Source organism: Saccopteryx bilineata, chromosome 6, assembly GCF_036850765.1.
Source record: "Saccopteryx bilineata isolate mSacBil1 chromosome 6, mSacBil1_pri_phased_curated, whole genome shotgun sequence".
Classification (NCBI taxonomy): domain Eukaryota; kingdom Metazoa; phylum Chordata; class Mammalia; order Chiroptera; family Emballonuridae; genus Saccopteryx; species Saccopteryx bilineata.
Window position 1 is genome coordinate 138,310,640 of NC_089495.1, and position 24,335 is coordinate 138,334,974.

General features: G+C 46.7%; 1 protein-coding gene across 3 annotated transcripts in view; it reads right to left on the reverse strand.

The window, feature by feature from the left end:
- MBOAT2 (membrane bound O-acyltransferase domain containing 2) overlaps window positions 1–24,335 on the reverse strand; it is a 96,518-nt gene that overhangs the window by 64,478 nt on the left and 7,705 nt on the right. The window contains exon 2 of one of the 3 annotated variants that reach the window (XM_066235366.1): window positions 1,649–1,701. The exons of the other annotated variants lie outside the window; for them this stretch is intronic. The gene's annotated coding sequence lies outside the window, so the exon portion shown is untranslated. The remainder of the gene's footprint in view (window positions 1–1,648; window positions 1,702–24,335) is intronic. 3 annotated transcript variants of the gene reach the window in all.

The following is a 24,335-nucleotide window of genomic DNA, read 5'->3' on the forward strand; positions in this document are numbered from 1 at the left end:
ACATGATTGCCAAGCCTGACCCATGTGGCCCAGTGGATAAGTGTTGACCTGGAATGCTAAGGTCGCCAGTTTGAAACCCTGGGATTCCTGGTCAAGGCACATATGGGAGTTGATGCTTCCTGCTCCTCCCTCCTTCTCTCTCTCTCTCTCTCTCTCTCTCTCTCCTAAAATAAATAAAGTCTTTAAAAAATAAAATCAGAACATGATTGCCAAAAGGAGAGATCCCTTTGCTGATGTAAAAATTACCCTTGAACTTGGTGACTGAAAACATTTCTTTTGCTCTTGGACCTGCAGTTTGACCCCAGTTGAACAGGGACAGCTTATCTCTGCTCTGCTCGGCATCAGTGGCAAACTGAACTGATCCACAGCTCCCTGGTGTCAGACGGGTTCATGCTGGCTGCCCTCTGAGCCCTTAGCTGGGGCTGTTGGTTGAAACAGCTACATGCAGCCCCTCCATGTGTCCTGGGCTCCCTCACAACATGGTGGCTGGTGTGACCACAAATAGAAGAAAACCACTGAAAGTGGAGTCGGGAAGTCCTGAAGAGGGAGCTCTCATGCGCACAGCACCCGTTGCAGCTCACTTTACAAATTTGGGCAGAAAGAGCTTGCTTGACTATTCCAGCAGAAGGGGAAGATTTTCTCCTTACCCAGACACAGCTCAGCCAATGAGAAGCCACCACCACGCTGACCGCTTGTTCTCCTCCAATGGACTTTTGCTCATAACCACCCCTCCCCACATCCTCCTTTTTCTTTCTAAAACAATGCTCTCTTCCTCTCTTCTCCAGAGTTGCCTATGTTCACCATGGTTTGCATGTGCTGAACTGCAATTCCTCTGCTATTCCCGAATAAACTAAGTTTTGCTGATAAAAATAACTGGCTATTTTATTTTTAAGGTTGATACTGGGTTCCAAAGAAAAGCACTCTGAGAAAGAAAGACAGACAGACAAGAAGCCACACACACCAATGACAGCTATAGCCTGATAATGACCCCACCCAGAAGTCCCGTAGCTTCACTATCCCTGCACTGTGAGCTGGAGAAGTCAGAGACCTGTCCAGGTGCAAGGAGAAGGGGATTCCGCTCTTGGTCAGAAGTGACAAAATCTGAAATACGAAAATCTACCACAGGGTGGAATAGAAAGTTGAGGAAAGTTCCCAAAAGACACGGGCAGCAAGAGAGAAGAGAGAGAGTTCATCCAAGACGTCAACATCCAACAGATTAGAGCTCCGGAAAGAAAACAGCAGCAGCAATGAAAAGACAGGCAGCTAGTTACCTCAGGTTTTTACTGAGCTACTGAGGAAAAGAGGAGCTCTTTCTCAGCTGGACTAGAAACCAGGAAGAGGTGTGTGTGGACCTGTTCGAGGCCACCACCTGGCAGAGCCTATGCAAGGATGATGAAAACTCGAAGGACAGAGGTCCAAAGGACAGGGCTGGTGACGTGTTTGAACACCTGGATACAGCTGTGTGCCAGAAACCTTGAAATTACATAAAGCAATGAATTCTAAGTTGCATTTTTATCCTTAGTAAAAGGAAAGGGAAGGAGGAAGGGAGGGAGGGAGGGAGAGAAAGAGAAAGAAAGAAACCTAAGAAGTAATTCCAGAGGCTTTCCCAGAGCTAAAGGACATGAGTCTTCAAATAAAAAGAACTTACCAAGCATCCATCCACACAGAGAAATTGAAGGTCATCAAGGAAAGTAGAAGAGCCTATGAATATTCAAGAAAGAAAATGAGGTCAACTGTACACTTAAGAGAACTCGACTCACATCCCGCTTCTCTCACCAGCCATAGCATATGCTGAATAATAACAGCACGAGGCCTTACAAGGTAGTGCACACCTGAGCCTGAGATTTTGCCAAGTGACATTTTAATTTGCAAGTGAAATCATGACTGGAAAAGACCAGGCAAGCCCCAGGGTGGAGGAAGAAAAGGCCACCTCTGTCAGAGTTAATATAGGCAACATTCTCCACACTAAAAGGGGCACAAGTACCGTAACAGCTCTCTCCTGTCACCAGGCGTGGTCAGAAGAACAGGTGACAGAAAATGTTGTCAGGGCACAGAAACCACTAAAATGAACACAACGCTGAGGATGACGAGTTCAGATTCATGAATGACTAACAGAGCGGGCAGATGGGACACAGCGAGTGGCTGCCTGATAATGACACCCGCTGCGACCAGGACATGCCATCTTCTTCTATTCTACGACTGTATATACACTCTTCCAGAAAATACTCACTCACTTTTCATATTAACGAGATATAGCCAAAATATACTTCAGTATATTTTTTCAATGTTAACTTCTCTTACTTTGTCTTTACTTTTTCTTTAGAAAATATATCCGAGTACTAACATTTGCAAATTATCCATCACTTTGCAGGAGCTTAACTTCTTTACCACAACCTATTAATGGGGAGAAAAGAAATTCAGTCAAGCCTACATAAAACGAAACAGGGTATGTGTGATTTTGTTTGGCTAGGTTCAATGACAAAGCAGAAACCGTTTTAAGTAATATTGGTTAAAGTCTTTTTAAAAAAACTATATATGTGTGTGTGTTTACAGCAACACACACATACATATAGTTGCCCAACTGCCTGTGTTGGGCAAGTTCAATGAGCTCAGGTACACCGTTGCGCCGTGTGGCTGCACATCAAAGGTATCTATTCCAATCCAGCTTTTGTTTAACCAGGAAGGCTGACATGGGTCCAGGTCTCCCTGACTCTCACTCGCTCTCAGCTTGGTCCAAATCTGGCAAGAGAAGGTTATCAATTACTAGAACCCCGACACTCCAACATTACCACTGTTTGTATTTTACATACGAGAGACCTGAGGCTTGCACAGCTAAGAGAGGTTAAGGACAGGTTCTACGTTTCCTGCTCCCTGAAGAGCAGAGTACCAATGGGGTGTGTGGGTGGCAGAACACCCAGCCTCCAGCATCCCCCACAGTGCCATCCAGTCCAACAGTGAGTGGTGTGGTCCTTCTAATGGTAAGTTGACCACGCTCAACACTAAACAAACTGGAAGGAGAACCTGTGAGTAAATACCATGAAAAGGTTAAGGAGAACAGTGCAATTCTACAAGTGTTTTTAAGTAACTGTTTGATTAAAAACAAAGACAAAAGCCTGCTGGTAGACTTCCAAAAGATTTGGAGGCTTAAAATGAATTTAGCATAATTTTGCTAAAATTCAGATGTATTATTAGCATACAAGGGTGCAATATAACCATTGTAACGTAATGTAAACCATGCAACGTAAACCCCCAACCAACGCCTGCAGCGGTGAGCGCCTGTCGCCCACGGCGCAGATGGGGCAGACCCAGTCCTTGCACTAAGAGCTCAGTCGAGTTTGGGAAAGACCTAGGAAACCAACACTATACAAACAGTGTGCAGAAGACCCCTCCCTTGCCAGGAGCAGCGCTGACATTCCTGTGCACAGACACTCGAGACCCAAGAACACGTGAGACAACTTCTAAAGGACGTGAGTGCAAAAAAATAAAAGAAGTGAAAGCGTAATTAAAACTACTAAAGGAGAAAACAAATACTAATTTAAGAGAAAAAGGAAAAGTTCTAATAGTTGTTCAAAAACCAGTGATTTTACATACTGTTTCAAACTTTAAAAAAAACCTCTCTTCCTAAGGAAATAAACAAGTATATGCACCAAACGTATATATGAGGAAATTTACTGAGAAATCATGACAGCAAAATATTACACACAACTAAGAGCTAATTAAATAATACTTCCAAAGGACAGACCATTAGGTTTTGAAAAGCAATTTAATAGAATTGGAAATACTCTCAAATACTAAAAAAACAAAAGGTTATAAAAATTTTGTAACGGTTCAATGGTAATGGTTGATTTTTAAATTTTCATCTTTATATTTTTTGTATTTTATAAACTTTATACAATAAATGTGTTACTTTATTTTATTTTTTTTAATGAGAGAGAAAGAGAGAAAGAGAGAGACAGGGACAGACAGGAAGGGAGAGAGATGAGAAACATCAATTCTTCATTGTGGCATCTTACTTGTTCATTGATTGCTTTCTCGTATGTGCCTTGACCAGGGGGCTACAGCAGAGAGAATGACCTCTTGCCCAAGCCAGTGACCTTGGACTCAAGCAGCGACCTTGGGCTTCAAGACAGCGACCTTGGGCTCAAGCCAGCGACCATGAGGTCATGTCTATGATCACACGCTCAATCCAGCGACCCCATGCTCAAGCCGGGAACCTAGGAGTTTTGAACCTGGGTCCTCAGCATGCCATGCCAACACTCTATCCACTGCACCACTGCCTGGTCAGGTGAATATGTGTTACTTTTTAAATTGAAAAATACACAAACCAAGCCCTGGCCGGTTGGCTCAGCGGTAGAGCGTCAGCCTAGCGTGTGGAGAACCCGGGTTCGATTCCTGGCCAGGGCACACAGGAGAAGCGCCCATTTGCTTCTCCACCCCTCCGCCGCGCCTTCCTCTCTGTCTCTCTCTTCCCCTCCCGCAGCCAAGGCTCCATTGGAGCAAAGATGGCCCAGGCGCTGGGGATGGCTCTGTAGCCTCTGCCTCAGGCGCTAGAGTGGCTCTGGTTGCAACATGGCGACGCCCAGGATGGGCAGAGTATCGTCCCCTGGTGGGCAGAGCGTGGCCCCATGGTGGGCGTGCCAGGTGGATCCCGGTCGGGCGCATGCGGGAGTCTGTCTGACTGTCTCTCCCTGTTTCCAGCTTCAGAAAAATGCAAAAAAAAAAAAAAAAAGTGAAATAAAAAATAAAAAAAAAAAGAAAAATACACAAACCAAATTCAGTTCCCTATTAGGGCACATAATACATCAGTGACAATGCAAATGAAATTTTAAAATGCACAAATGTCAAACATATATTACAAAAGAAAAATAATCACCTCCCAAAGAGCAAAAAGATCATTGTCATACTTAATTCCATATACTTTTCAAGTTGCAGATGAACTAAGTTTGATTTCATTCACTCTGTCAGTCCAAATCCACAATTTTGCTGGCCATTTCTAGCATCCTTGAATTTGTGGAGATCAATGATCACTTGAGATTAGTCTAATCTATCATTCAGCAATGCTGTTTACTCCTACTTATATTGTTCATATAGGAATATTAACTTTCAAATATACACAGATAAGCATCCTACATTTAACTTAGAGCGAAGTCCTCTTATATGATTTATAGATTTATAAGTTAAAATATAAATACATGATTGTTATTGCCAGAGTAAAATGACACTACAACTCATCAGTATAAAAACTGTATGCAGGAAAATAGATGAGCTAGCTACACAAGTATTAAAAAAGAGGTCACTTACATGACAACTTTAGAAAGCACATTATATTCTTTGAGCTAAGTGTTTACAAATTTTTTAAGGTCAAAAAGAAAGTACAGATTATTCTATAATCCTATTATTTCTAAAACTGTTTAGAGTACTAACTTCAAATCACCTCTAAGAACTGTTTTCAATTTTTATTTAGTTCCATTTAAGTCATGAAAAATTACTTTTTTGAGAGAGAGAGAGAGAGAGAGAGGTTAGGGAGGGAGAGAGGGGAGTGAGGAAGAAGGAAGGGGAGAGAAAAACAGAAGCATCAACTTGTTGGTTCACTTAGTTATGCCATTGATTGCTTCTCATATGTGTCCTGATCGGAGCTCAGTCTGGTGCCCTCGGGACTGAGCAGGCAATCCCAGGGTAGAACCAGCTAGGATGACACTCATCTACTGTGCCAACAGCCAGGGCCAACAAATTGACCTTTTTTTTTTTTTTTTTTAAAGTACTTTAAATTTATGCCCATGTATTGTTAGTTCCATTTCAGGGCGATCCTGACCTATTTTTTTTTAATCCAATTGGCAAAATCAGAGATGCCAAATCGCCAATTTTCTTGGGGCCCCTTTTGCAGGATGTGGCCTGAGAAGCAGAATTAGCATCCTTATACTATTCTTCTAACTGCCTGAATTAGCCCTGAGACAAATTCTTTTTTTTTTTAATGGGGTGACATTGATAAATCAGGGTACATATGTTCAGAGAAAACAGCTCTAGGTTATTTTGCCATTTGCTTATGCTGCATTCCCATCACCCAAAGTCCAATTGTCTTTCGTCACCTTCTAACTGGATTTCTTTGTGCCCCTCCTCTTCTCCATCCCCCTCCCTCTCCTCCCCCCCACCCTGTTACCATCATACTCTTGTCCATATCTCTGAGTCTCATTTTTATGTCCCACCTATGTATGGGAATCATATAGTTCTTAGTTTTTTCTGATTTACTTATTTCGCTCAGTATAATGTTATCAAGGTTCATCCATGTTGTTGTAAATGATCCGATGTCATCATTTCTTATGGCTGAGTAGTATTCCATAGTATATATGTACCAAAGCTTTTTAATCCACTCGTCCTCTGACGGACACTTGGGCTGTTTCCAGATCTACGCTATTGTGAACAATGCTGCCATAAACATGGGGGTGCATTTCTTCTTTTCATACAGTGCTATGGTGTTCTTGGGGTATATTCCTAACAGTGGGATAGCTGGGTCAAAAGGCAGTTCGATTTTTAATTTCTTGAGGAATCTCCATACTGTTTTCCACAGTGGCTGCACCAGTCTGCATTCCCACCAGCAGTGCAGGAGGGTTCCCTTTTCTCCACATCCTTGCCAGCACTTATTCTGTGTTTTGTTGATGAGCGCCATTCTGACTGGTGTGAGGTGATACCTCATTGTGGTTTTAATTTGCATTTCTCTAATGATTAGTGATGTTGAGCATTTTTTCATATGCCTATTGGCCATCTGTATGTCCTCTTTGGAGAAGTGTCTATTCGTTTCTTTTGCCCATTTTTGGATTGGATTGTTTGTCTTCCTGGTATTAAGTTTTACAAGTTCTTTATAAATTTTGGTTATTAACCTCTTATCAGATGCATTGTCAAATATGTTCTCCCATTGTGTAGTTTGTCTTTTTATTCTGTTCTTATTGTCTTTAGCTGTGCAGAAGCTTTTTAGTTTGATATAGTCCCATTTGTTTATCCTGTCTTTTATTTCACTTGCCTGTGGAGACAAATCGGCAAATATATTGCTGCGAGAAATGTCAGAGAGCTTACTGCCTATGTTTTCTTCTAAGATCCTTATGGTTTCACGGCTTACATTTAAGTCTTTTATCCATTTTGAGTTGATTTTTGTGAATGGTGTAAGTTGGTGGTCTAGTTTTATTTTTTTGCAGGTAGCTTTCCAATTTTCCTAACACCATTTGTTGAAGAGGCTGTCTTTACTCCAATGTATGCTCTTACCTCCTTTGTCAAATATCAGTTGTCCATAAAGGTGTGGGTTTATTTCTGGGTTCTCAGTTCTGTTCCATTGATCTAAATGCCAGTTCTTATGCCAGTACCAGGCTGTTTTGAGTACAATGGTTTTATAGTATAACTTGATATCCGGAACTGTGATACATCCCACTCTATTCTTCCTTTTCAAGATTGCTGAGGTTATTCGTGTTCTCTTTTGGTTCCATATCAATTTTTGGAATATGTGTTCTATATCTTTGAAGTAAGTCATTGGTATTTTAATCAGTATTGCATTGAATTTCTAAATTGCTTTGGGTAATATAGACAGTTTAATGATGTTTATTCTTCCTAACCATGAGCACGGTATATGCTTCCACTTGTTTGTATCTTCCCTGATTTCTTTTATCAATGTTTTATAATTTTCCGAGTACAAGTCTTTAATCTCCCTGGTTAAATTTATTCCTAGGTACTTTATTTTTTTGGTTGCAATGGTAAAGGGGATTGATTCCTTAATTTCTCTTTCTGACAGTTTATTGTTAGTGTATAAAAATGCCTGATTTCTGAGTATTAATTTTATATCCTGCCACCTTGCTGAATTTATTTATCAGGTCTAGTAGTTTTTTGACTAAAACTTTATACAATATCATATCATCTGCAACTAATGGTAGTTTTACTTCTTCTATTCCAATTTGGATGCCTTTTATTTCTTTTTCTTGTCTGATTGCTGTGGCTAGCACTTCCAGAACTATGTTGAATAAGAATGGTGAAAGGGGGCACTCCTGCCTTGTTCCTGATCTTAAGGAGATTGCTTTTAATTTTTGCCCATTGAGTATGATGTTGGCTGTGGGTTTGTCATAGATGGCCTTTATCGTGTTGAGGTATGTTCCCTGTATTCCCACTTTGCTAAGAGTTTTGATCATGAATGGGTGCTGGATTTTATCAAATGCTTTTTCTGCATCTATTGAAATTATCATGTGGTTTTTCTCCTTCCTTTTGTTTATGTGATGAATAACATTGATTGATTTGCGAATATTGTACTAGCCTTGCCTTCCCAGGATAAATCCCACTTGATCATGGTGTATGATTTTTTTCACATATTGCTGTATCCGGTTTGCTAATATTTTGTTGAGGATTTTAGCATCTAAATTCATCAGGGATATTGGCCTCTAATTTTCTTTCTTTGTGTTGTCTTTGCCTGGTTTTGGAATCAGAATTATGCTCGCCTCATAAAAGGAGCTAGGAAGTCTTTCTTCCGCTCGAACTTTTTTAAATAGCTTGAGAAGGATCGGAGTTAGTTCTTCTTTAAAGAATGTATATTCTGCTGCTTTAGAGTGAAAGGTTCTAAAAATATTTATTAAATCGAGTTGATCTAGTATGTCCTTTAAGTCTGCTGTTTCTTTGTTAATTTTCTTTCTTGAGGATCTATCTAGTGATGTTAGTGGGGTATTGAAATCCCCTACTATAACAGTATTGCTGTTGATCTTGCCCTTTAAATCCATCAAAGTCTGCTTTATATATTTAGGTGCTCCTATATTAGGTGCATAGATATTTATAATGGTTACATCTTCCTGTTGGATTGCTCCCTTTATCATTATGTAGTGACCTTCTTTATCTCTTACTACAGTCTTGTTTTAAAGTCCATTTTGTCTAAGTATTGCTACCCCAGCTTTTTTTTTCATTTCTATTTGCGTGAAATATTTTTTTCCATCCATTTATCTTCAGTCTACGTACATCTTTTTAAGGTGTGTCTCTTGTAGACAGCATATGTATGGGTCCTATTTTCTTATCCACGCAGCTACCCTATGTCTTTTGATCGGATCATTTAATCCATTTACATTTAAGGTTATTATTGATATGTAATTGTTTATTGCCATTTTATTCTTTAAAATTGTATTCCTCTTTTGCTATATTCCTTTTCTCCTTTGATCTGTTTACAACAAGCCCCTTAGCATTTCTTGCAGCCTTGGTTTGGTTGTAGTGAATTCCTTGAGTTTTTTTTGTCTGGAAAGCTTTTTATTTCTCCTTCCATTTTAAATGATAGCCTTGCTGGATAAAGTAATCTTGGTTGTAGGTTCTTGTTCTGCATTACTTTGAATATTTCTTGCCATTCCCTTCTGGCCTCAAGTGTTTCTGTTGAGAAGTCGGAAGTCATCCTTATGGGGGCTCCTTTGTAGGTGATAGTCTTTTTTTCTCTAGCAGCTTTTAATATTTTCTCTTTATCACTTAGCTTTGGTATTTTAATTATGATGTGTCTTGGTGTTGATTTCTTTGGGTTTCTCTTTAATGGAGTTCTCTGTGCTTCCTGAACATGTGAGATGTTTTCCTGCCTTAATTGAGGGAAGTTTTCAGCTATGATATGATTGAACAAAGTCTCTATCCCTTGTTCTTTCTCTTCTTCTTCAGGAACCCCTATGATGCGGATGTTATTTCTCTTCATGTCACAGAGTTCTCTTAAGAGTTTCCTCAGATTTTTTGAGTCTCTTTTCTTTTTTTGCTCTGCTTCCGTGCTTTTATTTATCGTGTCCTCTAACTCGCTGATTCTATTCTCAGCTTCATCCATTCTGCTTTTAATTCCTTCCATTGTGTTCTTCATTTCTGATATTGTATTTGTCATTTCTGACTGATTCTTTTTTATTATTTCAATGTCCGTTTTTATATCTGCTATCTCTTTATTTAGGTGTTTGTAATGACCATCTATTGTTGTTCTAATATCTTTGAGCATCCTACTAATCATTATTTTAAACTCTGCATCTGGTAATTTGGTTATATCTGATTCATGCAGGTCCTTTTCTGGGGATTTCTCTTGACTCATTTGTGTTGCATTTCTCTGTCTTCTCATCTTCTCTGTGTAAAAGAAGATCTTGGCCACTGGAGTCCACTGGGTGTGGCCTCTGTTCCTTAGGTGTGGTCTGTCTGCAGGCCTGCCACCCCCTCTGCTGTTGCTGCCTAGGGTGTTTGGGTATGGGCGTTGCCAGTGCCTTCCCACTGGGGATGTTGCTGTGGTTTCTGCCTTTCCTTCACGGGGTGGCTATGATCACATGCTCGGGTATACAAGCCTTGGTGGCCTTGGCCTTCGCCCCGCCCCCGTGGGTGGCGTTATGCTTGGCCCTGAGGACAGTGGCGAGCACCTCTGCTCAACTGCGGGTCTCCGCCTATTACCGTGCTTTTGCCCTGCCCTTGCAGGAGGAGCCCGCTCGTGGGATGGCTGCAAGCCTTAGCTCCACAGGCTGGGCGGGATTGCGTACCCACGCTCAGTAGCGGGTCTCTGCCTGTTCTGAGCTTTTGGCTCCACCCCCGTGGGAGGAGCCGGCTCCCAAGTCAGGCCACAGCCTGGGTTCCCCCGGCAGGGCAAGGCTGTGCTCCTGCACCCTTGCTCTAGGGCCTGTCTCCACCCCTTCCAGGGTTCCCGCCCTTCTTCCGCAGGCTGGATTACAGGCGGCCCGCAGCTGGGCTTGACCACTTTTGTATGCCCCCTCCTCCCCAGCCGGGCAAGACTGAGCTCACACCTGGGCCCAGTGGTGGCCACCCAGCTTCCGCCCTTGCCAACAGAACCACACTTCCGCGTCCCACTGCAACCCGCCCTCCAGTGAGCCCTCAGCCATGTGGGTGCGGGCACTGCAGCTCAGACCCTAAGACTCACTACTGTCTTCCTGCTACTCCGGTCCTCTCCTCTCTCCCCCCGTTCCCCGGAGCCCCGAGTGAGTGGTTGTGAGATAGGTTTTCTGTGCAGTCCCTTTAAGAAGAATCCTGGGTCTGAGAAATCAGTCTCTTTCTCACAAACAGTATCCTGACTTGTTTCCAGCTAAATACTGTCCATATGCCTCTTCTAGGCTCTGGGGCTGCAGGATGGGGCTTTGTTCCTGGGATTCAGGACCCTCCCCTCTCTGCTAAAATCACTTCCCACCACGCGAGTCTCTCCCGGCTGCCGTTTGCTCTGGGGAGCTGGGCAGCCCTCTCCGCGTTTCCGCTTTTTCTACCAGTCTCGGTGTGGCTTCTTCAGTGTTCCTTGGTTGAAGAGTCCCCTTAGTTTAGTCCAAAGTTGGTTTTTCCAGATGATCATTCTTAAAATTAGTTTGTAATCCACTTTGGTTCTGGGAGGTGGGAGTTGGTACGTCCACCTACTCCAGCGCCATCTTGTCTTCTCAAAATGACCTTCTTAATGAAAAAAAAACTCTTTTTGGGAATTCCATACACCTTGTGTGAATGATTAAAAGCAGAATAGTTAGTTCTATCAGGCCAGTTTTACAAGGAGCAATACCCTAAGCTCACGTGGTACTATCCATGATGAATCATACACACATCATAAAAATACTTAAGAAATAGGAGGAAAAAAGCAAAGTGTCAAAGAGAACTGGGGTAGCTAAAACGTATTTTGTTCTCTCTAATTGACCTGAACAAACAGTCTTTATAAGAATATCTTAAGAAGAGAATTTCTATTGTTCTGAATCTAGGAAAGGGAACAAACATTTGTAGAATGATTAGAGGGCTTTGTCGATCTTTATTAGAAGTTGAAGAAAAAGACTATTTGAGATGTGCCTGGGTAATATTTGGCTTTAACTCCATGTTGGTTCTAACACCCAGCCCTGGACACTGGATGGAAGCCAAGATGGGGGGGCCTTCTGTCCACACCACCTTAGAGAACATCCCCATGTGACCTTCAGTCACGTTCCTGGTCTCACTCTGGGCACACCATCATCCGGCTGACTACAAAGAGTCCACTGAGTCTAAAGAAATGGTGGTTTCCATCATGGTCTCAACTATACTTTTTCTGAGAGCATGCTTACTACTACTTTTTTATTTTTAGTACATCTGAGTAAACAATGGAGGCAAAAAGCAATAAATCTTCAGACAAGGACACCGGCACCGCAGTCCTCTGAGGAGGGCGGGACCAGATGCTGACTGACTTCCATGTGCAGGCGCCACCCCAGGGGAGCCGCACACATTCACGCACAAGCCCAGGAATTCCACGTTCGAAGATTCAGCGCTACTGACACCTCACTCACTAAGTGCCATTGTTCAAAAACCAACCACGTGAAGGAAAAGGGTATGTCTCCAATATCTAAGAGGTGGCTGAGAAGTGGGCTTATTCAGACCACCTCTGGATTATTCCAGAAAGTTTGCAAGCCCGAAGATGATGAGCTCAAACAACCACAGTGACCCAGAAACAGAACTGGGGGCCCTGAGAAAGGAGCTAGTCTCCATCACCACACAAGGGTTCAAGCAGAAGCTACGTGACCATCCAATGGAGGCCTCAGAGAAGACTATTTTGTAACAACCAAAGGTGCAATGACAGCGACCATGAACGTGTATAGAGAGTGCTCTCACACAGAGAAAGCTGAGCTCAAGCGGCCCACACAGCTTATGAGAGATGCTAAGTGGCAGAAGCCCAACCTGAACCTCAGCTGAGCCCTGAACCCAGGACCTTAACCACCAGAACCGTCAGGTACGAAATAGGTCTGCTTTCTCCTCGGCTGCATCATCAGACCCTGCCCATCAGCACTCTAACCTCTGCACCACACACTCTGGCACAAGGCCTGCCATCAATCAATGTTTACCAAAGGCGCAAGCCTGCCCCTGTGCTCCTTTACAAACACTCTTTCCTCAACGATGAGTTCCACTTGCTCTGAGTCACCAGGCACATTTGTCCTTCAAGATCTGGGCTCAAATGTTACCTTGCCCTGATCAGCCCAACCCCAAGTTATCGTCGTAGCTCCCTAGATGACTCCAGACTCTGGTGGAGCCAGCCCTGCCCTCCCACCCACACAGAACTAGGCTGGGCATGGCCCCAGAGAGGAGATATTTACTGCCCACCCCCACCCACCTCCTTGCTGGGACCAGCAGCCATGTGACAAGGCTCCCACAGAAGGAATGTGAGCTGAAGTGATATGTATGGGCCACTTCTGGGCAACAACTGTGCCTTCCTGTCTGCTGGAGGACGGGACCTCTCCACATTCTCTGAGTATGGTCAACAGACTGGCAGCATAGTAACACCTGCGAACCATTTCCACTTGAAAATTACCCAGCCCCGACCCAGACGTACTAGGTCAGAAACTGTGGTCACAGGGCCCAGCAATCTGTGTTCTAGCAGGTGCTGAGGGGATTTTTAGGCAACTTCAAGCTAAAAGACCACTGCCCTTAAGCCAACCAGCCTCAAGCAGGCTGGTCAGAAGGCCACACCCTATTTTTCTGCCACTGAACTGAACAAGGCATTGGAAGAAACACAGGTCTTCATACAATTGGTGAAACAGAACTGCCCAGCAATCTGGACCATTTACATCAAAATTGTCAAGTCAGAAAAATAAACTCCTATTATCTTTACGCCCTGACAGTATTGGAATTCTCTATCAACAGTAGCCTTATCCAACCTAATTCCATTATGTCTCCCCTTCGGATACTCATTCACACGCTGTTGATCACTGTCGGCCTTTTGCTGCTAGACTGGAAGCTCACGAGCCAGAACCAGCTCCCCCTCCTCTCTGCATCTCCCCAGGATCTAACAACACCCCTGGCCTCCACCAGAGGTTCAACAAACAATGCCTACCTTTACTACCAACATCTAAAGCAGGGGTCTCAAACTCGGCCGCATGCGGCCCGCCAAACAATTTTGTGCGGCCCGCAGACTAATCCACGAAGTTCAAAATATTTTGGATAAAATTAAGTAAGCCTAGGGGCCTACTTGTATTTTTCATTTCTCTAGCATCCTAGCTAGATATTAGCTTAGTTAACAGCAGTTGTGATGCGAACTACAGTTTCTGGTTGTTTTGTGACACTGAGTAAACTGCATGTACGATTGTGCTTGTTGTACTGATTTTTTTTTTGTTTTCAACTGCAGTGAGAAAAGTGTTGCGTAACAGTTGCCTTTTGTAGACCTAGTGCGGCCCGCCGAACGGCTGTGATCTTGCTCTGCGGCCCACATGCTGAGTTGAGTTTGAGACCCCTGATCTAAAGTGACATCAACTTTCCTTTTTAAAAAACATCCCAAAGGTACCAACGTTCACTATAGGCCAGAACTTCCCAAATCTACAACCATTCTCAGATGATGCCACTTCTTCCAAGGTTCGTCCTCTGGACCACGACTGCCTCACCTCCTTGGTTCGCCACTTCAGAGAGGGTGCTGACTTGGATCACGCCCTCCTCTGCACACGTAAGTCACAGTGATGCACAAACTGTGTGGCGTCCCTTTCGCTGCCCTCGCCCTGCTGCATGCTGTTCCTATTCAACAGACGGCTGCTCCAGCTGCTCACCCAGGGTACCAACCTAGCCACAGCACCCTGACCTCCACTGCCTCCCCCCCCTTCATTTTACCAGAGCCAGAACCCCGGTACCATACATGACCAAGTCTGGAGTGAGGGACAAAACAGAGAAAAATAGTTGTATAGCTTCAATATTTCCCCAGAGTTGCCTGCTTTCAATAAAACCAACACAGAAAGGAAAACAACTCAAGACCAGCCTCTGCATTGATCCCGTCTATTTATCTTTTCTGAAATTGGCCCAACAGCCTTTTGCCTTTAATAGTCCAAGCAGGATCTTTTTCAAAACTCTACAAGTGTTTCCTACCAAATGTCATATTCCCAACAAAGCTACTTTGCAAATTACTTTACCGTCCTATGTGGTGAAACTCATAAGCTCATGCCAAAAACTTTCTTGGAAGCAGAGCATTTCTCCTTTAATTTGCATTTCCTGTACCTTCAAAAAGAAGCTGAACTCTTCAGAATGAATCCTTCCAATCCATGTCAAAACTTCTAACAAGTATTCAGACCGACAATGCCCAAAAGTCTACTCTTCAGTTTTGATTAGCTTATCAGAATGTCCACTCAAATCCAGTGGAAGGCTGAAGCTCGATGATGTGAAGCCAAATTCACCAAGATTTTCCTTGGTAAATTGTGGCTTTAAAACTATTGTCCAAGAACAAATGGAGAGGACATGACCAGTCTCACAATATAAGACCGGACAGGGACCAGAATTCTGATCTCAGACTCAGGACCCTTTAACGTTAACTCTCACCAAAGATGCTAAGTACCAGCTGAGGGTACCTTTCAACCCTGCCCCCTTCCTTTCATCCTCTTGGCTATCCTCAGACACCAAAGATCCTCATTACTTCTATTCTTGGTATGGAGCTAACATGAACAGCTGAGCCAGACCTAGTGTTACAAAGGCACTCTCACAGTCACAGTGAATGCACTGCAGATTAAACATGAACTCCAACGCCTGAATAGTTATCACAAGATAAAGTATTCTGGCCAAAATTCAATATACATTCCTAAAAAATGGAAAAGTTTACAGGGGCTTATACAGTAATCAAGACCTTTCCAGACATTACTCCCCCACTCCTCGCTAACTAGACTTGTTTTTTCGAATGTCACACCCCATAAAAGAGCCTTGACAACTTAGGCCAATTAACATGTATAATAGCGGACCAGCAAAAAGATGCAAGGCTATCGGTGTGAAATTCCCACCTTCCCACTGTAAGTTTCAACATTATTCCAAGAGGCAACTCTCTCTGAATGAAAAGAACTAGTCAGATAAGATTTATTTTTAAATTCTGTTGGCCAATTTAAGGATGAAATTACTAAGTGGTGAAATACCAAAATTACATCTTCAACTATTGTATGACATGGTTTCCAAGTCTCCTATCACCCTCTCCGCCCTGCAATGGCTGTAATCAGGTGTGTCAGCGTTCCTCTGAAGTTGCTGAACAGGACAAGTGGGAGTGACCACCATCAACTAGAACAGAAACTGCCACCTGCTTGCTGATGGCCAGCAAGCTAAATCTGGCCTGGGTGTGCTGTTCAGGCTCAAGAAGAGAAAACGTTTAGCCAAAATGTTTCAATTACTGTCACAAAACAATCCAGAATTCCAGTTTCCCTTGAAAAATCAGCTTTGGAAACCATCAACAGCAGTGAGTGGAGGCTTTTCAGATGGTTATTCCATGCCTCAGAGGACAGCCACATTGACCTTCACCTATGTCCCTTGCCTGTGTCCTCTGGATATTTTTAATTTGGAATGATGTTGCCATTAACTGTCCCATTGACCCCATGGCCTGCACAGCCAACACAACCTTACAATAAACAAAACTCCCTGGATTTATTCATAAAATTTCATGCTGGTCTCAAACAACTGTCCTTCTATACAATTAATTTCTAGAGCTTCAGTGCAGGTCTTTACATTTATATTTGAAATGTACTGTTGCTCAATTAGATGCATTCAGTTCTATAACCATTTTTATTTATTGATTTTTTTTTTTTAGAGAGAGGAGTGAGAGAGAGAGATAGAGAGAGAGAGAGAAGGGGGGGGAGCAGGAAGCATCAACTCCCATATGTGCCTTGACCAGGCAAGCCCAAGGTTTCAAACCGGCGACCTCAGTGTTCCAGGTCGACGCTTTATCCCACTGCGCCACCACAGGTCAGGCCTCTATAACCATTTTTAGAGTGCCTGGGAGACCAATGCTTTTGAAACCATGTGGTGACAAAAGGTAGAGCCCTTCTCTCCATCTGGCGTAACAAGGGAAATACCCGTTGACTGTCTTTCATGCACTACAGCTCTACCTGTACCTTGGGTTTCAAAGAGGAAATGGAAGAATCCCTACTTTTCTGCTTGTTTGTATAAGCAGAAAGCTATTTTATGTTAGTATAACTGAGTAACTTCAATATATCTAAAATGATATGTTCTCTACAACTCTGACCATCCACAAACACCTAGTCTGGCACAGAAAACCTCTAAAAGCTACAAAGGTTTCTACTGGATTATGAATTAAAACAGCAAGGATGTTTCATGTTTGTCCAATGCCTAGACAAGAACAAGGCAAGCTTGCCAGAAGCCTGGGCCTTTATGGAGTGAGGACCATCTGGTTGGTAGCTGGGGGGGGGGGGGTCCCTGGCCTCTTCACTCCACAAGATACTGGCCGCCCACGGAGAACCTGCTGATGCCACCTGCTGCTGGCCGGAAGCTAGGCTTCCCTGGATGGGCTGGTTGGAGGACGGGCTGGTTGGAGGACGGGCTGGTTGGAGGACCAGTTGGTTGGAGGACCAGCTGGTTGGAGGACCGGCTGGTTGGAGGACCAGCTGGTTGGAGGACCGGCTGGTTGGAGGATCAGCTGGAAGACGTGGGGGGTGAGCCCCAAGGAGCCCTTCCAGAGAGCCTCACTAAGAGGAGAGGGGGCGGGCACCGCAGCCCTTTGTTCTTTATAGATAAACAGCAGGCCCGCTGAAGCCCGCGTTTTTCTGAATGTCTTGATAACAGGGCCAATCAAGTTTCTCTTTCCAATGGTCCCTTATCGCCCATACCACAGTCATCATCTAGTTGAGAATATTGGTCCCTCTCCTAGTTATCTTCATTTCCTTGTGAATAATCGGCCACGTCTCCCCCCAACGTGGCCAATGCTTTGCATGTCCCCGATTAAGTAGCCCTCTGGAAGAAAAAACCAACAAGGATCATGTAGCTCCCCTAACTCAGAGAGACCTGCTGCACTGTCCTCGGGGACCTCCCGGCACAGGACCTTGCTTCTGGAGGCTGCGCAGCTGGCCAGAGGCACCAGAGTGACCCGGTGGTGGAGGTCCGGTGGCCAACAGAGGACAAGAAAGGGCCTTTGCCAGGGAGAGGCCACTGTCTTCCAGCTCAAGGGGTTGTGAGCACCAAGGGAAGATAGCAAAAACAGTGAACTATTTCCAGAAAAGGGATCCCCGAAGCCCACTCCTACCCCCTGAACTGAAGTCCCACTCAGGCCCTTGGCTGGTGTCACTCCACCGCGGCCTGGCCAACTCCTTCTAACAAGCATTGCTTTCAGAAAGTTGAAAACTCACCACATTAAACTTCAGCCACCTTCTCCTCTGTGCCTGAGAGGCCAGCGCCCTGTCTGACACAGAATGGATGCTGCAGAATGGAACACTGACCTTGCGCCACAGAGCCTCAGCAACAGGTGGAAGTCTAACACAATCCTGATTCCCCCACAGCCCCAGGAAGGTGTCCGAGTGGTCAGCAACACCCAACGCTGACTGCGCTCTGACCCCTACTGCACTCTCTCCTGACGCCAACCACAGCCCTAGGAAGCAGGGCCCACCATCGCCCCATCTTACAGACCAGGAAACTGAGGCTTGCAGAAGATCAGTAGTGCTAAGACTGCACAGCTCATAAATAGCCATCAGAATTTGAGGCCGTTTATGCTCTTCATCACGCTAGCCCCCTGTTCTCCAAACACACCCTTTGCCAAGATGGCCTGTGCAGGAGGGATACGGTGTGAGTTAGAGGAAGCCCCTGTTTTGGGGAGGAGTGCAGGGCCTGGCATGGAGACTTGTAAAGTGAGCAAGAGCTCAAGTGCCGCCGGTGCTACCTGAGCAGGTTACGGTCGGAGGGGAAAGGAGGGCCTCTCAACAGGATGGAGGTCACCAAAGTGCAGGGGCACTATTCCCTAGAGTCAGAAGTACTCACATTTGACAAGGAGCCAGTGGAAAGATCCCCCCAAATGATCCCATTTACTCCTCCCAAGAAAGACAGGTCTGCTGAAGCTGGGCTCTGGCCCTGCAGAACGGAGAAGCTGGCAGAGGCCAGAACTGGGGGGCGGGGGTGGACAGGATGGTCGGCCATGACAGAAATGCTGCAGGGGCACAGGAGGCAGCTCCCCAAAGGCTCCGCCTGTGACACCCCAGCCTACAGTGGGAAGACGTATTCACCCAGAGTGAGTGTGTAGCCTACACAAGCAAAGAGGCTCGACAAGGGAGAGTCGAGTGACCGGGAGGGAAGGGACATATCTTAAAATGCTTTATCAGGAAGGTACAGGCTTCAGCTGAATACTGAAAACACAGGTTTGCTTGCTGGGACAAAACAGAAAAAGGGTGGGGGGATTTCAGGCAGAGGAACCGGCTTACTCACAGGCGTGGAGGGCAGAGATAGGAAATATACCGAGGGGAACTCGAAGTAGCTGAGCTGGGTTCCAATTCCAGCTGCCGCTGCACTTCTGCATGAGTGGCCCTGGGTAGCTGTCTGCCCCTCCTCCTCTCCCCCTCAGAGACAGGCTGAATGTGAGAGGTGGTGGGTGAGTGTGAGAGGTGGGTGAGTGTGAGAGGTGGTGGGTGAGTGTGAGAGGTGGTGGGTGAGTATAAGAGGTGGTGGGTGAGTGTGTGAGGTGGTGGGTGAGTGTGAGAGGTGGTGGGTGAGTGTGTGAGGTGGTGGGTGAGTGTGAGGTGGTGGGTGAGTGTGAGGGGGTGGGTGAGTGTGAGAGGTGGTGGGTGAGTGTGAGAGGTGGTGGGTGAGTATAAGAGGTGGTGGGTGAGTGTGTGAGGTGGTGGGTGAGTGTGAGAAGTGGTGGGTGAGTGTGTGAGGTGGTGGGTGAGTGTGAGAGGTGGTGGATGAGTGTGAGGTGGGTGAGTGTGAAGTGGTGGGTGAGTGTGAGAAGTGGTGGGTGAGTGTGAGGTGGTGGGTGAGTGTGAGAGGTGGTGGGTGAGTATAAGAGGTGGTGGGTGAGTGTGAGAGGTGGTGGGTGAGTATAAGAGGTGGTGGGTGAGTGTGTGAGGTGGTGGGTGAGTGTGAGGTGGTGGGTGAGTGAGAGGTGGTGGGTGAGTGTGAGAGGTGGTGGGTGAGTGTGAGGTGGTGGTGGGTGAGTGTGAGGTGATGGGTGAGTGTGAGAGGTGGGTGAGTGAGAGGTGGTGGGTGAGTGTGAGAGGTGGTGGGTGAGTGTGAGAGGTGGTGGGTGAGTGTGAGGTGGTGGTGGGTGAGTGTGAGGTGGTGGGTGAGAGGTGGTGGGTGAGTGTGAGAGGTGGTGGGTGAGTGTGAGGTGGTGGTGGGTGAGTGAGAGGTGGTGGGTGAGTGTGAGGTGGTGGGTGAGTGAGAGGTGGTGGGTGAGTGTGAGAGGTGGTGGGTGAGTGTGAGGTGGTGGTGGGAGAGTGTGAGGTGGTGGGAGAGTGAGAGGTGGTGGGTGAGTGTGAGAGGTGGTGGGTGAGTGTGAGGTGGTGGTGGGTGAGTGAGAGGTGGTGGGTGAGTGTGAGAGGTGGTGGGTGAGTGTGAGGTGGTGGGTGAGTGTGAGAGGTGGTGGGTGAGTATAAGAGGTGGTGGGTGAGTGTGAGAGGTGGTGGGTGAGTATAAGAGGTGGTGGGTGAGTGTGAGAGGTGGTGGGTGAGTATAAGAGGTGGTGGGTGAGTGTGTGAGGTGGTGGGTGAGTGTGAGGTGGTGGGTGAGTGAGAGGTGGTGGGTGAGTGTGAGAGGTGGTGGGTGAGTGTGAGGTGGTGGTGGGTGAGTGTGAGGTGATGGGTGAGTGTGAGAGGTGGGTGAGTGAGAGGTGGTGGGTGAGTGTGAGAGGTGGTGGGTGAGTGTGAGAGGTGGTGGGTGAGTGTGAGGTGGTGGTGGGTGAGTGTGAGGTGGTGGGTGAGAGGTGGTGGGTGAGTGTGAGAGGTGGTGGGTGAGTGTGAGGTGGTGGTGGGTGAGTGAGAGGTGGTGGGTGAGTGTGAGGTGGTGGGTGAGTGAGAGGTGGTGGGTGAGTGTGAGAGGTGGTGGGTGAGTGTGAGGTGGTGGTGGGAGAGTGTGAGGTGGTGGGAGAGTGAGAGGTGGTGGGTGAGTGTGAGAGGTGGTGGGTGAGTGTGAGGTGGTGGTGGGTGAGTGAGAGGTGGTGGGTGAGTGTGAGAGGTGGTGGGTGAGTGTGAGGTGGTGGGTGAGTGTGAGAGGTGGTGGGTGAGTATAAGAGGTGGTGGGTGAGTGTGAGAGGTGGTGGGTGAGTATAAGAGGTGGTGGGTGAGTGTGTGAGGTGGTGGGTGAGTGTGAGGTGGTGGGTGAGTGAGAGGTGGTGGGTGAGTGTGAGAGGTGGTGGGTGAGTGTGAGGTGGTGGTGGGTGAGTGTGAGGTGATGGGTGAGTGTGAGAGGTGGGTGAGTGAGAGGTGGTGGGTGAGTGTGAGAGGTGGTGGGTGAGTGTGAGAGGTGGTGGGTGAGTGTGAGGTGGTGGTGGGTGAGTGTGAGGTGGTGGGTGTGAGAGGTGGTGGGTGAGTGTGAGAGGTGGTGGGTGAGTGTGAGGTGGTGGTGGGTGAGTGAGAAGTGGTGGGTGAGTGTGAGAGGTGGTGGGTGAGTGAGAGGTGGTGGGTGAGTGTGAGAGGTGGTGGGTGAGTGTGAGGTGGTGGTGGGAGAGTGTGAGGTGGTGGGTGAGTGTGAGAGGTGGTGGGTGAGTGTGAGAGGTGGTGGGTGAGTGTGAGAGGTGGTGGGTGAGTGTGAGGTGGTGGTGGGTGAGTGTGAGGTGATGGGTGAGTGTGAGAGGTGGGAGAGTGTGAGGTGGTGGGTGAGTGTGAGGTGATGGGTGAGTGTGAGAGGTGGGAGAGTGTGAGGTGGTGGGTGAGTGTGAGAGGTGGTGGGTGAGTGTGAGGTGGTGGATGAGTGTGAGAGGTGGGTGAGTGTGAGGTGGTGGGTGAGTGTGAGAGGTGGTGGATGAGTGTGAGGTGGGTGAGTGTGAAGTGGTGGGTGAGTGTGAGAAGTGGTGGGTGAGTGTGAGAGGTGGTGGGTGAGTGTGAGAGGTGGTGGGTGAGTGTGAGGTGGTGGGTGAGTGTGAGAGGTGGTGGGTGAGTGTGAGTGGTGGTGGGTGAGTGTGAGGTGGTGGGTGAGTGTGAGAGGTGGCAAACGTGGGGGCATGAGGCCAGAGTAACGAGCTGGCAGCCATGCGTGGAGGTTCACAGCCTCTCCTTTAGCCGGTGGGCCTCAACAGTAAACAAGAAGGAAAGTCAGGTGGGCATCACATCAGGAAGGACCCCAGGCTTAGACCTTTGACATTTGCTACATGTGAGGCTACCCATGCAGTCACTGGAAGTACAATGACAGGACAGGAAGAGGACGTAAATATCAGTCATTCCACTGAAAACCTGGCCTCTCCCAGAGCCCCTCAGCCCAGAGTGTGAGGTGATTATTTTCCCCAAGTCTTATAATCATACTGTTAATAGCACAATTAAACCACATTATAGTTTAGATGTTAAATGTTAATTGCTTAAATACATACATTTAAAAAATACATCAGATTTTTAGAATCCTTTGACAATAGAGAAAGTCTTTAAAAAGAGGGCCAGGTAGCTCCCCCCTCTAATGGTGGTGGGGCTAGGAAGAAGCCTAGCCAAAAATGCGGGCTCCTGGCCCTCGTTCAATAGTTCTGGGTGGAAAACATACATTTTTAACAACATTTCCAGGTGATTTTTTTGTGTGTGTGACAGGGACAGAGAAAAGGGACAGACAGGAAGGGAGAGAGATGAGAAGCATCAGTTCTTCACTATGGCACCTCAGTTGTTCACTGATTGCTGTCTCATATGTGCTTTGACGGGGGGGGGGGGGGGGGGCCCTACAGCAGACCGAGTGCTCAAGCCAGTGACCTTGGGCTCAAGCTGGTGAGCCTTGCTCAAACCAGATGAGCCCATGCTTAAGCTGGGGACCTCACGGTCTCGAACCTGGATCCTCCACGTCCCAGTCCGATGCTCTATCCACTGCGCCACCGCCTGGTCAGGCCCCAGGTGATTTTGATACAAGGGGCCGCAGATCCACACTTTCAAAGCATTGCAAAAGGCAGCAAGGAAGTAACTGACTAGTATACCCGTTCCTCAAAATGTGCTGCTGGATCTGGCTATTAGTGTTGGAGGTGGCAGCCTGATTACAATGGCTGTAAAGTGAGTTGGAATCAGGAAAATGGAAAAGAAAGAATCAACGTTTCCTTCCAAAGGTACGGCTGCGAAGGAAGGGAGAGGATGCACACGTGCACAAGGGGCCTGACAGGCGGCTCTTCCTTTGCATTCATCAGGCAGAGAAATAACTAACACCATAAAATACATCAGTGGTCATCAAGTCCTGGGTGGTGTTTCAGTGCCCTCCAGATCGACTTCCCACTCTCCTCTATGCCCCAGAGCATCCCCATGACCTCCGACAGAGGCTCCAGCAGGAGAGGGACGCCAGGAGGGGGTGTGCACCTCCCCCAACTCCCTCCCCCAGGTCTACCTCAGGCTGGCTGGTCCCCACTGGGGGGCATAGCTCCTCCCCGCAGAAGCCCCCCAGCTCCCTGCTGGGTTGTCTCCTGCAGGGGCTCCTCTGGCCCTGTCCTTCCCCTACCCCTGCAGGCCCCAGGGAGACTGTCTGCTCCCTCCTGATTCTCCTGCCCTGCCCTATCTCCATACTACGTGGCTCCTAAAGTCTCCTCGGTTACCCTGCTCACCTGTTTCCCGCCAGAACATAGACGGGAACATGTGACATTAAGCAGAACACAAATGCCAAATCCGAAATGCTTTTGTACAAATTAGGAAACAGTCGCCTTTGATGGCATTCAGGAAAAGATCTCTATGCAAGGTGCACCGGATCCGGGTGGGAAGAATGGGTAGGACTGTGGCAAACAAAGGGAGAAGGGCACGTTGCTCATCCCTGCAACAGGTCCCCAGCTTCCACCCCTCCACACACTAGCTGTCCCTCCCCGGCTCCACACCCCACGTGGTTACCAAAGCACAACTTCAAACTCCACCCAGGTCACTCACAACTCTTCTGAGGGCCATGTAGCTGGCTTGCTTTATTTCACAGAAACCCACCGCTGTCTCACTGCAGAACCGCACCTGTTACCCGGTGCTGGCAGAAGCTGAGAGACTTGTTTTGATCGTTTCCCTGGAAAGTCGACCCTGCTAGACCACAATAAACAGAGGCGAGGGTTATTTGTACCTAGTGAGGCAGCAATAACATTTTTAAAGCGGGGGGGGACAAAGAGCTCTTGAAACAGTAAGGAAGCAGAAAAACCACTTTTGACTCCTGTTTAATCACTGTGCGGGCAGATAACCAAACCTGAGCCTCGTAACACCTTCTTAAAAAGGAAGCCCTGAAGATTAAAAATGGGACACATGTGAACTTCCCAAAAGAGAAAAACGAATTCCAAAGATTTCATAATCTGTAAAGAAGAAAATAACCGTGTATCAAACATACAGGAGCCGGGCACTTTACATAGGTTGTTTTCATCTTCACAGTAATCTACAAGTAGTTACTGTCTTTATTGTACGGGGCCGAAGAAATGGGGGCTTAAAGAAAAATTCAAGAGTCTGCCAAAGAGCACCACACTGGCAAAGTCTGGTTCCAAATCTAATCATGGTGCTTCCCCGGCACCCCCCCCTCCC